Genomic DNA, 12,430 nt, shown 5'->3' with positions numbered 1-12,430 from the left:
CTGAGCTTCTTTCCTCCTTTACAACGGGAATCATCATCATCCCTTTCTTTCATGGTTGTTGGGAAGACCAAGGGGATAACAAATGTAAAGCTCTTGCTTCATACGCTGCTTGGCAAAGAGTAACTCTATAAATGTTAGTTCTTTTCACTCCTTCTATATTTTACTTAAGTTTAACACACATTAGGAATTCAGCAAGTATTGAGTTGAAAAAGTATATGTGACTCAATCCTCTATTGAGTTATAACACTAAAAGATAAAACTAAAAAAACGAAAAGATAGTTTCAATGTACAGATATTAATATCAGTCAGTGCACCCACCTAAACATTGACAAATTATCTTCTCACACATAGATATATATGTGACAAGTAATATTACACACGCACAGGCATCTCTTACAGTCCAGATATATATACCTGGCATCAAGCTGTCCTTGGTTGATGGTGCCAGGAATATAGCATGTGAAAAGAAAGTGTGCTTTGGATTCATTCGGAACTGAGCTCAAGTTTTAGCTCACCATTTATCTATTAGTTGTGTGATCTTTGGCAAGTGACACAAGCTCTCTGAGCCTTGGCTTTCTTATCTGTAAAATGAAAGTAATAATAATAGTTCCTGTCCTACAGGGTTGTTGTGAGGATTCAATAAGATGATGTTTGGAGAAGGTCTTATTCTTGGTTTTGTCACGCTTGAATAAATTTTCTATCAAGATCAAAACATGGCTGGTACCCATTCTTCTCCCCACAGCTTTCTGACCCCAATTTATAGGCTCAAATGATACTTAATTGGGATTTGAGAAGGTCTCTCAAGGAAGGTGACACTTAAGCTGAGTCTTGAAGGATATGAGCTAAGTAGAGAAGGCATTTCAGCCGGTACTATGTCCTGAAGGTAGCATGTTAGCAGTTAGCAGAATAGTGAATAATAGTATAGGATGGTGGGAACATCCTAAATGGGGCTGGAGGAGGTATGCAGGGGTTTTGTTTGGATTATTTGGAGGGCCTTGGGGAGTCATGGAAGAGTTTCTTTAAACAGCACAATCTTTTTAGAAATTCTAATTTTAGAAAGATTACTTTAGCATAGAGAATGGGGCACACTAGGTGGGGCAGGGGGCAAGGAGAATAATTAGAAGGCAATTACTATACCCCAGGTGAGAAACTCTGAGGAATGACCCATGACAGAGGCAGTGGGGATGAAAAAGGGGACAAATCAGAGAAATGTTTAGGAGTTATATTAAATCTATAGTAAATGAAATATCTGCAACTGTTTGTAGCATAATCAGTGCCATTTTATATATTTTTCTTTTTTTGGTAAAAATTAGAAAATGAAATAACTGATATTAGATATTTGGCAAAATCTACTAATAATGCTTTCCTACTGAACACATTTGACTTTGAGATAAACCTGTGTGTGGTAAACCTGTGTGTGTGTGTGTGTGTGTACGTGTTAGTCTGCCAAAGGGGTGCAAAGTGCCAGAAATCTGTAGGCTTTTATAAAGGGTATTTTTTTGGGGTAAAAGCTTACAGTCCCGAGGCTGTGGAAAGTCCAACTCAAGGTACCATAAGAGATACTTTCTCACCAAAGTCAGCTGCCTTGTTTTGAAGCAAGATGGTGGGCAATCTCTGCCTAGTCTTTCAGGGCTTCCTGTATCAGTCTTTGGCATAGGGCTCATTTCTTCCAGGCCTTCGCAGCTGCTCAGCTGCTCTGTTCTCTTCAGTTGCTAACTATCAGGCAAATGGCTCATCTCTCCCACGGCTCTAGGATCAAACATGACAGAGCTTTCTCTTCTTGTGTCTTTTTTTTTTTAAATTTAATTTAATTTTTTTATTTATTTCTCTCCCCTTCCCCCCCACCCCGGTTGTCTGTTCTCTGTGTCTATTTGCTGCGTGTTCCTCTCTGTCCGCTTCTGTTGCTGTCAGCGGCACAGGAATCCGTGTTTCACCTTGTTGCGTCATCTTGTTGTGTCAGCTCTTTGTGCTGCCATTCTTAGGCAGGCTGCACTTTGTTTCGTGCTGGGTGGCTCTCCTTACAGGGCGCACTCCTTGTGCGTGGGGCTCCCCTGACACCCCTGCGCGGCACAGCACTCCTTGCGCACATCAGCACTGCGCATGGGCCAGCTCCACACGGGTCAAAGGGGCCCGGGGTTTGAACCACGGACCTCCCATGTGGTAGACGGACACTCTAACCACTGGGCCAAGTCCGCTTCCCTCTTCTTGAGTCTTCTTGAGTAAGTGCCCATTTATACCAGCCCACCATACGGATGGGGACTCAACCTGAGTGAAGTCCTACTGAAGTGGTTGAATCAAAAGCCCTAAATTGATTTTATCAAGTAAATTTGACATTTGAATTTAATACAATCAAAGGGTATCACACCCAGAGGAATAGATTAGTTTACAAACATAATCTTTCTGCTTTTGGGATTCATAAATAATCTCAAACTGCCACAGTGTATGTGTGTGAAATTTGAAATATTTGAGGAAGAATGCCTATTAGCACCAGACCACAGCCACAGAGACACAGATCTCATACACAAAAGTTAGCCAGGCTCTCTTAAGATTTCTTACGTGCTGAAGAAACAGGGAAGAGAAACTGCTACAGTTGTGGCAGAGGTGGAGGGGAAGGTGAGAAGGCGGTGGTGGCAGATACAAAATACTATGAAGGAAGTGGATGTGGCTCAACTGATAGACTGTCCGCCTACCAGGTGGCAGATACAAAATACTATGAAGGAAGCGGATGTGGCTCAACTGATAGACTGTCCGCCTACCATATAGGAGGTCCAGGGTTTGATACTCAGGGCCTCCTGGCCCGTGTGGTGAGGTGTCTCACATGTAGTGCTGCTGTGCACAAGGAGTGCCATGCCATGCAGGGGTGCCCCACACACAAGAAGTGTGCCCTGCAAGGAGAGCCGCCCCACAAGAAAAAAGCGCAGCCCACCCAGGAGTGGCACCGCACATATGGAGAGCTGATGCAGCAAGAGGATGCAACAAAAAAAAAGGGACGCAGTTTCCTGGTGCCACCTGATAATGCCAAGTGGACGCAGAAGAACACACAGCAAATGGATACAGAGAGCAGACAATGCGGGGGAAGGGGAGAGAAATAAATAAATCTTAAAAAAAAAAAAAAAAACCACACAAAATACTGACAAGCAGCACCTATAAAACATTCTAGAAAAAAAAAAATCCAGTCTAAATACAATAAAATCTTCAAGTTTAACTACCAGTTTTCCAGGATGTACAGGCATTGAAGAAACTGGGATATGATACAGTGAGGATGCAATTAGCCAAGTCCTGAATGAGAAAAATTCTATATAAGACATATGATCTAATTTCTCTAGTAAATAAACTGTATACAAAAAAAGAAAAAAAGAAAAAGAAAGGATGGGAGGGAGGGAAGGGAGAGGAAGGAAGACGAAAGAAGTCATGAAAAGTGACTTAAGGGGCATATCAATCAAACGCAATGTGTGGAACTTGTTCAGATCTTGATTTAATTAAATACACTGTAAAAAGACTTCTTGAAAACTGTTGGGAAAAACTGAACATGGATTGGGCATTAAGTGATAGCAGGGAATTATTGTTAATTTTGTAAAGGTATGATAATGATATTTTGGTTATGTTACAGCAGAAGTTTTGGTAGAGATACATATTGAAGTATTTACAGGTCAAATGCTAAGATGTCTCAGAGTTATTGTAAACTACCCTAGTGGCAGTTTGAGATTATTTATGAATTCCAAAGAGAGATATTGATTATGTTTATAAACTGGTCTTTTCCTCTGGGCCTGATACCCTTTGACTGTATTAAATTGAAACTTGATTATGTTAAGATTAGGGCTTTGATTAGACCTTTAGGGCTTGCAGGGTTGAGTCCCCACCCCCTTGGTAGGCTATATAAGTGGAGCACACAGAAGTAGATACACAGAAAAGATATAAAGAGGAAGAGAGACAGCTCCATAGACATGCTCAGGAAGATAGATGAGCCATTTGCCTGATAGTTTACAGCTAAACTTGTGAAGAGACCAGAGCAACTGAGCCCGGAAAGAAACGAGGCCTCCAGCCTGCTGCTGAGATTGGAAGAAGCTGGAATTATGGTGCCTTAAGAGGAAAGAGTAAGGCTGAATCCTCACAGATATCGCAGGCCATCTTGCATCAACACACGGCAACAGACTTTGGGTGAGAAAATACCTCATAGGGTACCTTGAGCTGGACTCTTTAGGGCCCTGTAACTGCACGCTTTTACCCCAAATAAATACCCTTTATAAAAATCAACAGATTTCTGGTACTTTGCATCAGCACCCCTTTGGCTGACTAATATACCCAGGAAATAAAAAGATATGTGGAAGATAGATGAAATAAGAATAGTAAAATTTTGATAACAGTGGAAGCTGGGAGACAGATAATATGGAGGTTTATTATTCTATTTTCACCCCTCTTGTGGGTCTGAGACTTTCCATTAAAAATAAATTTTAAAAATACCATGGGAAAACCGGGATCTCTTTCCACTCCCAAATATATGAAATAACTAGATGGGAACATCCTTGCTGTAGCACTTTAGGGAAAAGAGATCAGGACTGGAGGGGTACCATTTAAGGGGTGGAATAATTAAGGCACCCCGCAGGGGTAGGAAGATAGAAGGAAAACTGGTTTTGAGTGGTGTTGAAGAAACCAAGGAAAAACACAGTTTCAAGGTAGAAGGAGCTTCAGCTATGCCAAATATTGCAGATGTCATGAAGGAAAGGATTGAAAAGACTCTGATAGACATAGCAACCAGGAGGTCACTCACAATCTTGGCAAGAGCAGTTTCAGTGGAGGTGGGAAGATAAATGACTTTTCCAAGAAGGCTGACCGTGAAGGGGACGAGAGATGGAGAGTAATCTTTTTTTCCCCCAAAGGGAGGAACGACTAGAGAATGCTTTTTTTTTTTTTTTTTAGGAGGTTCCTGGGATTGAACCCAGAACCTCATATATGGGAAGCAGGCACTCAATCACATGAGCAACATCCGCTTCCCTAGAGTTTGCTTTTTATCCTAAGAGGAAGTCGCCATTTGAGAGTGGTTGACAATATAGCTGAAAAGAGGGCAGGGATCTTTACTACAAGAAGGCGCTTTGAGAACAAATCATGTACAGCCCACTGAAGCAGTCAGCTTGTTTTTCTGATCACAGACACTATACTTTCCTAGTTTAATGTAACTTCCAGTCACTGTTCTTGAGTACATTTTTACTCATAAATCTTACACAACAGGTATTTTACCAAAGCTGTCATGTCGGTGGAAGAACCGAAAATCTTTTGACTGCACTTTAGGCACAACTTTTGGTTCTTGAATAAAATTGTTTTTTGCAGTCTCCTGAAGAGGCTTTCTTTAAAATTAAAAAGTTTTCACTACAAAAATAATAGATAAGCTCGACCTTTTCCCTGCATAGCACCCTTAAGACCTTTTAGTTTGTTTGCTGCTCTTGTTGCAAAAACTAGTCACTGAACGTACTTAAAAAAAACTCACAAAAGCTTTTTCTAGAATTATCTTTCCTACCCATTACCAGCATAGAGTGGCTTATATCTGTATTTCCAAGGCTTATTATCGTCCCAAAGCTTACCATAAACTATTACAATATCAAAAAATCATTTGCATACCAATTATGCAGTCCACTTTACTTCTGAATTCCACGCAGGTGTGTAGGGGTCAGATATTCTACACTTCAGGGCAAACTTCTCATTCTCAGGGTTAGTAGGGAGCGGCTGCCTTGGGAGTGGGAAGAGGGAAGTAAGGAGAGCGTAGATAAGATCTTCTTCCTCAAATTTCCGAAGGGAAATGCTAGCACCTGACGCACGCGTGGCATATGAGCTCCAAGAGCCAAGGGGCGTGGGGCTGGGCCAGAACTAGCGACTCCGAGGCCAGCGGGGGCGACTCCGCCCGGCGTAAGCATCCGCGCGCTCTCGGAAGGGCGCGCGCGTACACAGTCCTGTCTCGCGCGGGGTCGGGCCTGTCAGGAGGGAAATCTCGCGAGATCGGAGACTGGGGAGCCTGTCGGGAGGAGGGGAGTGGTGTCGGGGAAGGGGGGGAAACCTGGGCAGCGGCCGGGCTCTGTGGCTTCAGGGCTAGGAGAGAGAGGGAGGGTGGCAAAGAGAGTGAGTCGGCGCTGCCGCTTGCTTGAGGAGAGAGGAGGGGTCCCGCTCGCCCTGCGCCCTACGCGGGCCAAGAGAGCGAGGCACGCGCGAACCTCTGAGGCCTCCCGGCCCCTGGGGACCCCGCCCCGCCGCCCGCTGGCCGGCCGGAGGCCTCTCTTCCCTTTGTGAGCGCCCCCCTTTCCAGGGGTGGTGGTGGTGGCGGAGGGCTGTGCGTGGGCCCGCCCGCCGAGGGGCCGCGGCGGGGGACCGATAGGGCCTCGGCTGTGTGAAGACGGGAGACGGCCGAGGCCCGGGCTGGTTCCCCCGAGGCGGCGGCGGCGGCAGCTCCCGGCACTTCCCCGCGCCATCTTAGCTGAGTCCAAGCTTTGAGGGCGCCTCCTCGACCCCGGTTGTCCCCTCGCCCCCCCCCCCCCCCCGCCCCTTGTCGCAGAGCTTGGGCTGCGCGGCTCGCTGGGGCTCTGGGGGGGGGGGGCGGCGGTCTGTCGCCGGTCCCCCTCCTCCTCCTCACTCCTTGCCCTCCAAGCGTAGCGGCCCCTGGAGTGCTGCAAGGGGCTGCGCCTGCCTACCCCGACAGACCGGTCGGCGAAAGGGTAAGGGCACCTCTGTTTTGGGAAAGGGAGACCTGAGGGGGGCGGGGAAATTCGGCCCACTCGGGGCTCTGTGTGGAAGGAGGGCTGTGGGGGTGGGGTGGGGGAGGAAGACTAGGAGGGTCTCTGATTCTGGGGGTGGGGTGAAGAAGCTAGTGAGCTGGGCGCCCTCCTGTTTTGAGGGGCAAGAGCAATTACATTCCTCTTTCCTGAGGGTCACCGGAAGGGGTGGTGGAAGGGGATGTGTCCAGGAAGGTGTGGCCCTCACTGGGAGACTGGGTGGATGTGCACCCCGATTTAAAGGCGCGAGGTCCCTTTCCCTTCTAGTTCGCCTGCTCCTCCAGCTCCTTCTGCCTTGTAATGTCTGTATTCTAGAAAAGGGAGACTTCTCAGGGTAGCCTGGCTGAGTAGCTGGCGGATTGCCCCCCCCCCCCCTCCCCCCGCTTCCGGATATCTGTATTCCCCTTCTGCAGGGGTGATGGAAGCATTTCTCTCCCCTTACCCTTCCCCCCTCCCCATCCTTTAGTCTACTGCAATGCTGCAGAAGTCCCAGGCTGTTTCTTCATACACAGATTGTATACACTGAAAGGAGGGAGAGCAGGAGAGGGAGGTAATGGCGCTTCCCTTGGAAAGGTTACTCTCTTACCTTGGATTTTAAGTCGATAACCTTACCGATTTAATACTCTTCCCCTGAAATCTGTAACTGGGAAGTGTATCTGTTCCTGTTGTTACTATTGGTGGTTAGGGCCTCTGAGGAGGGACCTTACTATGTTAGAACAGTTTTGATGTTTCTCTCTTTTAAACACTGAATTGACATTTTTGTGTGTGTGAATAGGTTGAGTTTTCCTTAGGATTCAGTCATTAGTTTTGTACTCCCTCATTCCCCTCTTTTTTTCTTTTTATGACTTTTTGTAGTTCTTGAAGAATTATTAAAGATTACGGCATGCAGGTAGACTTGTCTGATGGACATTTCTTCTTTCTGAGCGGTAAATTTTTAGGGTTAATATTATTTTGCATAGTATTGAAATTTTCCTGATTAGGTTACATACTTTTCTGTAGTAAATGCTTTGTTTATTGAGGAAATGCAAAATATAAATATTAATCTGCCTGACTATGCTGTGATAAGATCTATATTCTGTAGTCAGTAAATCATTTTTTCACTTCTTTTGCTATGTGCCATGTTTGTTTAAAACAAATCAACTTGTTTAATTTACCATAGTACTTGTTGGTTTTGTAGAGTAAAAGTAAATAAAAATTAAATTTTTAATATTGTAAAAGTGTTGTGTTGCCAAGTGCTTGTTTTGTGACTAAAAATAGTTCTTGAAGTCTACTTTGATACTTTTTTCTTTCTTAAGTAATTATATTACTGGTGAAGTCATTTAAAAATGTTCCATATATGAATATTAATAGAATTAAATAATTTTTTCACTAAGTGATGAAGAGGACTAAAATATGTACAGATATGAGTTGTCTTGATATTTTAGAATCAAGTTGTCTATGATGTTTAAGCTTTCCTTAGGGAGTGCCTTATTTTTTAATACTCCCAGATGCAATGTATATTTTATGTTGTCATTTAATGTTGTTCATCAGAGCTTTTTGGTGATGTTTGTTGCAAAATGTTTGTTGCATTTTGAAACCTGTTTTAATACAGGGACTTAAAAATGTTGTTAGTGTTGGTAGACAATAGTTTTTTATATCTTATTTCATGATTTTGATATAAGGAGACATTTGTGGTAGGTTAAATCAGTTTCATTATTTTTTTCTCAGAAAATGGAACTTTTTTTGCTTTCATTATTTCCTTTTGATGTTTATCTGAATTTATTTAAAATTAAACAGCACCACTGATTTAAAAATCTTTATTTCATAGCACAAAACTGTGAGTTGTGGTGTGTAGTTTTCTCTTACATGATGCCACATTATGCTATTAAATCTAATACCCTACATTATTATTTGTTGTTGACAATTGTTATATACTAGCATGTATAAATCTAAGCATACTACCCAGTGAAGGATGACTTGGCTTTCAACCTAGAAAGATGACAGCAGAGAGGCTTTATTAATAAAAGCTGCAAAACTTAAGAATGGACACAGGTTATAGGTAAACTACTTAGTATATTTCAGTATGTTAGACCTAAAGGGTACTCTTTAGGACAGCTAAAAAGAAACTTTGTTTACTGTAGCTGGTAGGAACTCTGCCTAAAAGTAATAAAAGTATGTTTGTGATAAATTAGGTAAATTCACTATTAAGTAAAGACTGCCTGAGGATTATTTCAGCTGACCTCTGATGCTACTGTCACAGAATACTGGGAGCTATTAGCCTGGGTTAATTCCACTTCTTATGTTTCTAACTTAATGTTTCTAAATAGTTCATCTACAAAATGGCAGTGTACATCACTTCCTGTTCTTTCACAACTAGCTCTTTTTCTGGATTCCCTTATAATGACTTAATTTTTGGCATTCTGTTAGCCGATTTGTTAATTTGGTTATAATGCTCGTGTTTTATATACTGAAGAATTTCAAAGAATCGACTGAATTTAAACACTAAGATCATCTGAACAGTATCAAAACATTGGTTTAGAACTGAAGGATAGTTTCTCAAACAAATTTAAATGCTGCTAAGTTTTTAAGAAATACAGTGGTATAAAAGACCAAAAGTATGAGTGAACTGAATACATATTTTTTTCTGTAATGTAGATTTTGGGAGAATTGTATATATGACAGTAAATTGAATATGTTAGTATAAGGCAAGCTTTCTATATATCAAGGCATATACATATTTGGTCACATGTTATGATACCATTCCACCAGTAAGAAACTGATTAGTTACAGGATGCCAGAAAAACAGGATTTCTTAACTAACCATAAATAGTATAATTTATTTTAAGAATTTGCTGATTCTTAGTAGACATGAATTCTTTGTAAGTCCAGAAGAGTTATCTCAAGGCCAGCTGTTAAATGTTAAGAGTTGAGAATCTGTTACTCAGGTTACCTGGAAGTAAATTCTATGATTTGCATTTGACTGATTTGTATATTAAAATCAGTAATTTTTCATTTGCATCTCTTTTGGAGTCTCAGGAGTCTGTATTTTTTTTTTTTTACCCTATTACTTTTAACAGTTATTTGCATTCAAACTAATTTGACCTTTTAGAAATTAGGAGCTGTCTCTACATATTACTTAAAGGTCGCTGTTTAGTTCAGGATCATGTATGAATGAATCCCCTCTAAAAGTATGTTATTTCTATAGTCAAGACTTGCATAAAATTGAGATTGTTCCATTAGACAGAGAGACAGAGTCCAGTGTATGTTCACTTATCTTTAGGGTTTTTTTTTTTTAAAAGAAGTTTCAGGGGATTGAACCTGGGACCTCATATGTGGGAGGCAGGTGCTCAACCACAGAGCTACATCCTCCCCCTACCTTTAGGTTTTAGTACTTGTTCATGGCTGGATTATTTTTTTATATTTTTCAAGACATCATATTATAAAATGTAAGTGAGTAAAAGTACAAACCTGTCTTATTTCATTCCATTTTATTCCTTTATTGGGTTAAAGTATTTTAATTTCTAGTGATAAAAATTTGATGTTTAATTTCGTTAATGACTTCTCATACTTAAAAAAAAAATTTTTTTTTGTACTTTTAAAAACTTCATGAGTTAAAAGTTGTTGCAGAAGGACCAGAAACAGTTATTTTCAATTGGAATATATCTGTCAACATTTGGTAGCAATTATTTTCATGGTAATTTCTTCCATTTGTATAATAATCAGACTTTTTGTTCTGAGATACAATTTAAGGCTGCATCTTCTTAACAAGTAACTATTAAATGGCCTATGGAAGGTGGAAAAGGGTCTCTAAATATACGAATCCTTTGCAAGTAAATAAAGTAAAAGTACTGGTTACTGAGTACTTTACATAATAGACACTCTACTGAAAAATGCCAGTGTCAGTGATGTTTTAGGTTATTTGTTCAAAGATAACTGCATTTAATTAGCCTCTAAATTGTCTTTAAAACTGAGAAAGGGTTAATTTTTCTGTTGCTAAATTATTTTATCTAATAGTTTTATGCAGATTTAGAAGTAGCTGAATTAACGTCAACATTTAAAAAGACATGCCAAGTATTTTTTCTCAGAAAAAACTTTGACAAATAATGGAATGGAACAAAATTTTCTGATTTGCAGTCACGAATAACAGTATGTAAGTATATCTTACTATATCTTATCTTTGTCATTTTTTAGCTGTATAGCTGATGAGCTAATTTTTTTCCTTTTTTTATTAGAGCAGTTGTAGGTTTAAGGAAACATTGTGCAGAAAGTACAGAGTTCCAATATATATCCCCCAAACACTTTCTTTTTTTTTTTAGGAGGTACTGGGGATTGAACCCAAGACCTTGTACATGGGAAACAGGTGCTCAACCACTTTGCTACATCTCTCCAATGAGTTGATTTTTTTGTTTGTTTTTTTAGGAAGTGCTAGGGATTGAACCCAAGACCTTGTACATGGGAAGCAGGTGCTGAACCCCTTGTGTTACATCTGCTCCCCGCAAATACTCTTCATTTAACTTTTTAAGATTCACTTTCCCTATTAGAGGATGAGGATTGTATCTATTTCGTAGTGTTGTTAAGTTTAAATGGAATATCCTTGTTAAGTTCTTAATAAGTTCACACACTAGCTGTTTAAGTTTATGAATGAATATAGGGGGTATAATAATTAAGATCAAATTGTATTTTGTAATGTTTATTTGAAACTGGATTTATACATTTCGAGCCTTTTTTCAAAAAGATTTATTTATTTATTTCTCTCCGCCCCTCCCCCCCCCCCCCCCCCCCCCCCCCCCGGTTGTATGTTCTCTGTGTCTATTTGCTGCATCTTCTTTGTCCACTTCTGTTGTTGTCAGCGGCACGGGAAGCTGTGTTTCTTTTTGTTGCGTCATCTTGTTGTGTCAGCTCTCCGTGTGTGCGGCACCATTCCTGGTCAGGCTGCACTTTCTTTCACGCTGGGCGGCTCTCCTTACAGGGCACACTCCTTGCACCCATCAGCACACTGCGCATGGACCAGCTCCACACGGGTCAAGGAGGCCCAGGGTTTGAACTGGGGGCCTCCCATGTGGTAGAAGGACGCCCTAACCCCTGGGCCAAGTCCTCCGCCCCCTCCACATACTTTTAAAATTTTTTTCTAAAGAACTTATTAGATTAGGGTAGCTCATTATAGGTACTTTTTGTACCTATAATGGACTACTTACTATGTTGTGCTTAATATTAATGTGAGCTCCTAATTGTTGAGAGATTCTCTTTTTCTTTTGCTGGATATAAAGCCTGTCTTAAGGAATGACATTTTCTTTCCCTTTGGTACATCATTTGTTTAAGAATTATTTGATATCACTCTTTATCTCCTGGAACTTTTTTCAGCAACTTTGGCTTTGAAGACACCTTTGGTACTCCTGTTCTCCTAAGCCTTTTTATTTAGGTATCCTTTGTAAGTGTAACCTTACATTGAAAGTGCTTTATAGTCTAAAATGTATTAATACAGCAAATGTAAAGCAATTATTATAAGGCACCATCCTTGCACTGGAGGAATTCTGTCTTTTCAATTTTTCTACCTCCTGAGTAGTTTTCTTTCTGTCTTTATTTTTTAATATTTATTTATTTCATTTCTCTCCCCACCACCCCAGTTGTCTGTTCTGTGTCTATTTGCTGCGTCATCTTTGTCAGCTTCTGTTGTTGTCAGCGGCACGGGAATCTGT

General features: G+C 41.0%; 1 protein-coding gene and 1 long non-coding RNA gene across 3 annotated transcripts in view; one reads left to right on the top strand and one right to left on the bottom strand.

The window, feature by feature from the left end:
- Positions 1 to 5,938, bottom strand: part of LOC131274838 (uncharacterized) — a 36,167-nt gene extending 30,229 nt beyond the window's left edge. The window contains exon 1 of the long non-coding RNA XR_009182160.1: positions 5,614 to 5,938. This is a non-coding gene — a long non-coding RNA (uncharacterized lncRNA). The remainder of the gene's footprint in view (positions 1 to 5,613) is intronic.
- Positions 5,937 to 12,430, top strand: part of TAOK1 (TAO kinase 1) — a 168,583-nt gene continuing 162,089 nt past the window's right edge. The window contains exon 1 of one of the 2 annotated variants that reach the window (XM_058283125.1): positions 5,937 to 6,698. The gene's annotated coding sequence lies outside the window, so the exon portion shown is untranslated. The remainder of the gene's footprint in view (positions 6,699 to 12,430) is intronic. The other variant, XM_058283126.2, reaches the window with a different exon arrangement.

Source organism: Dasypus novemcinctus, chromosome 21 (genome assembly GCF_030445035.2).
Source record: "Dasypus novemcinctus isolate mDasNov1 chromosome 21, mDasNov1.1.hap2, whole genome shotgun sequence".
NCBI lineage: Eukaryota > Metazoa > Chordata > Mammalia > Cingulata > Dasypodidae > Dasypus > Dasypus novemcinctus.
Note: the sequence above shows the minus strand (reverse complement) of the source record. Positions and strands in the feature narration are given on the sequence as shown.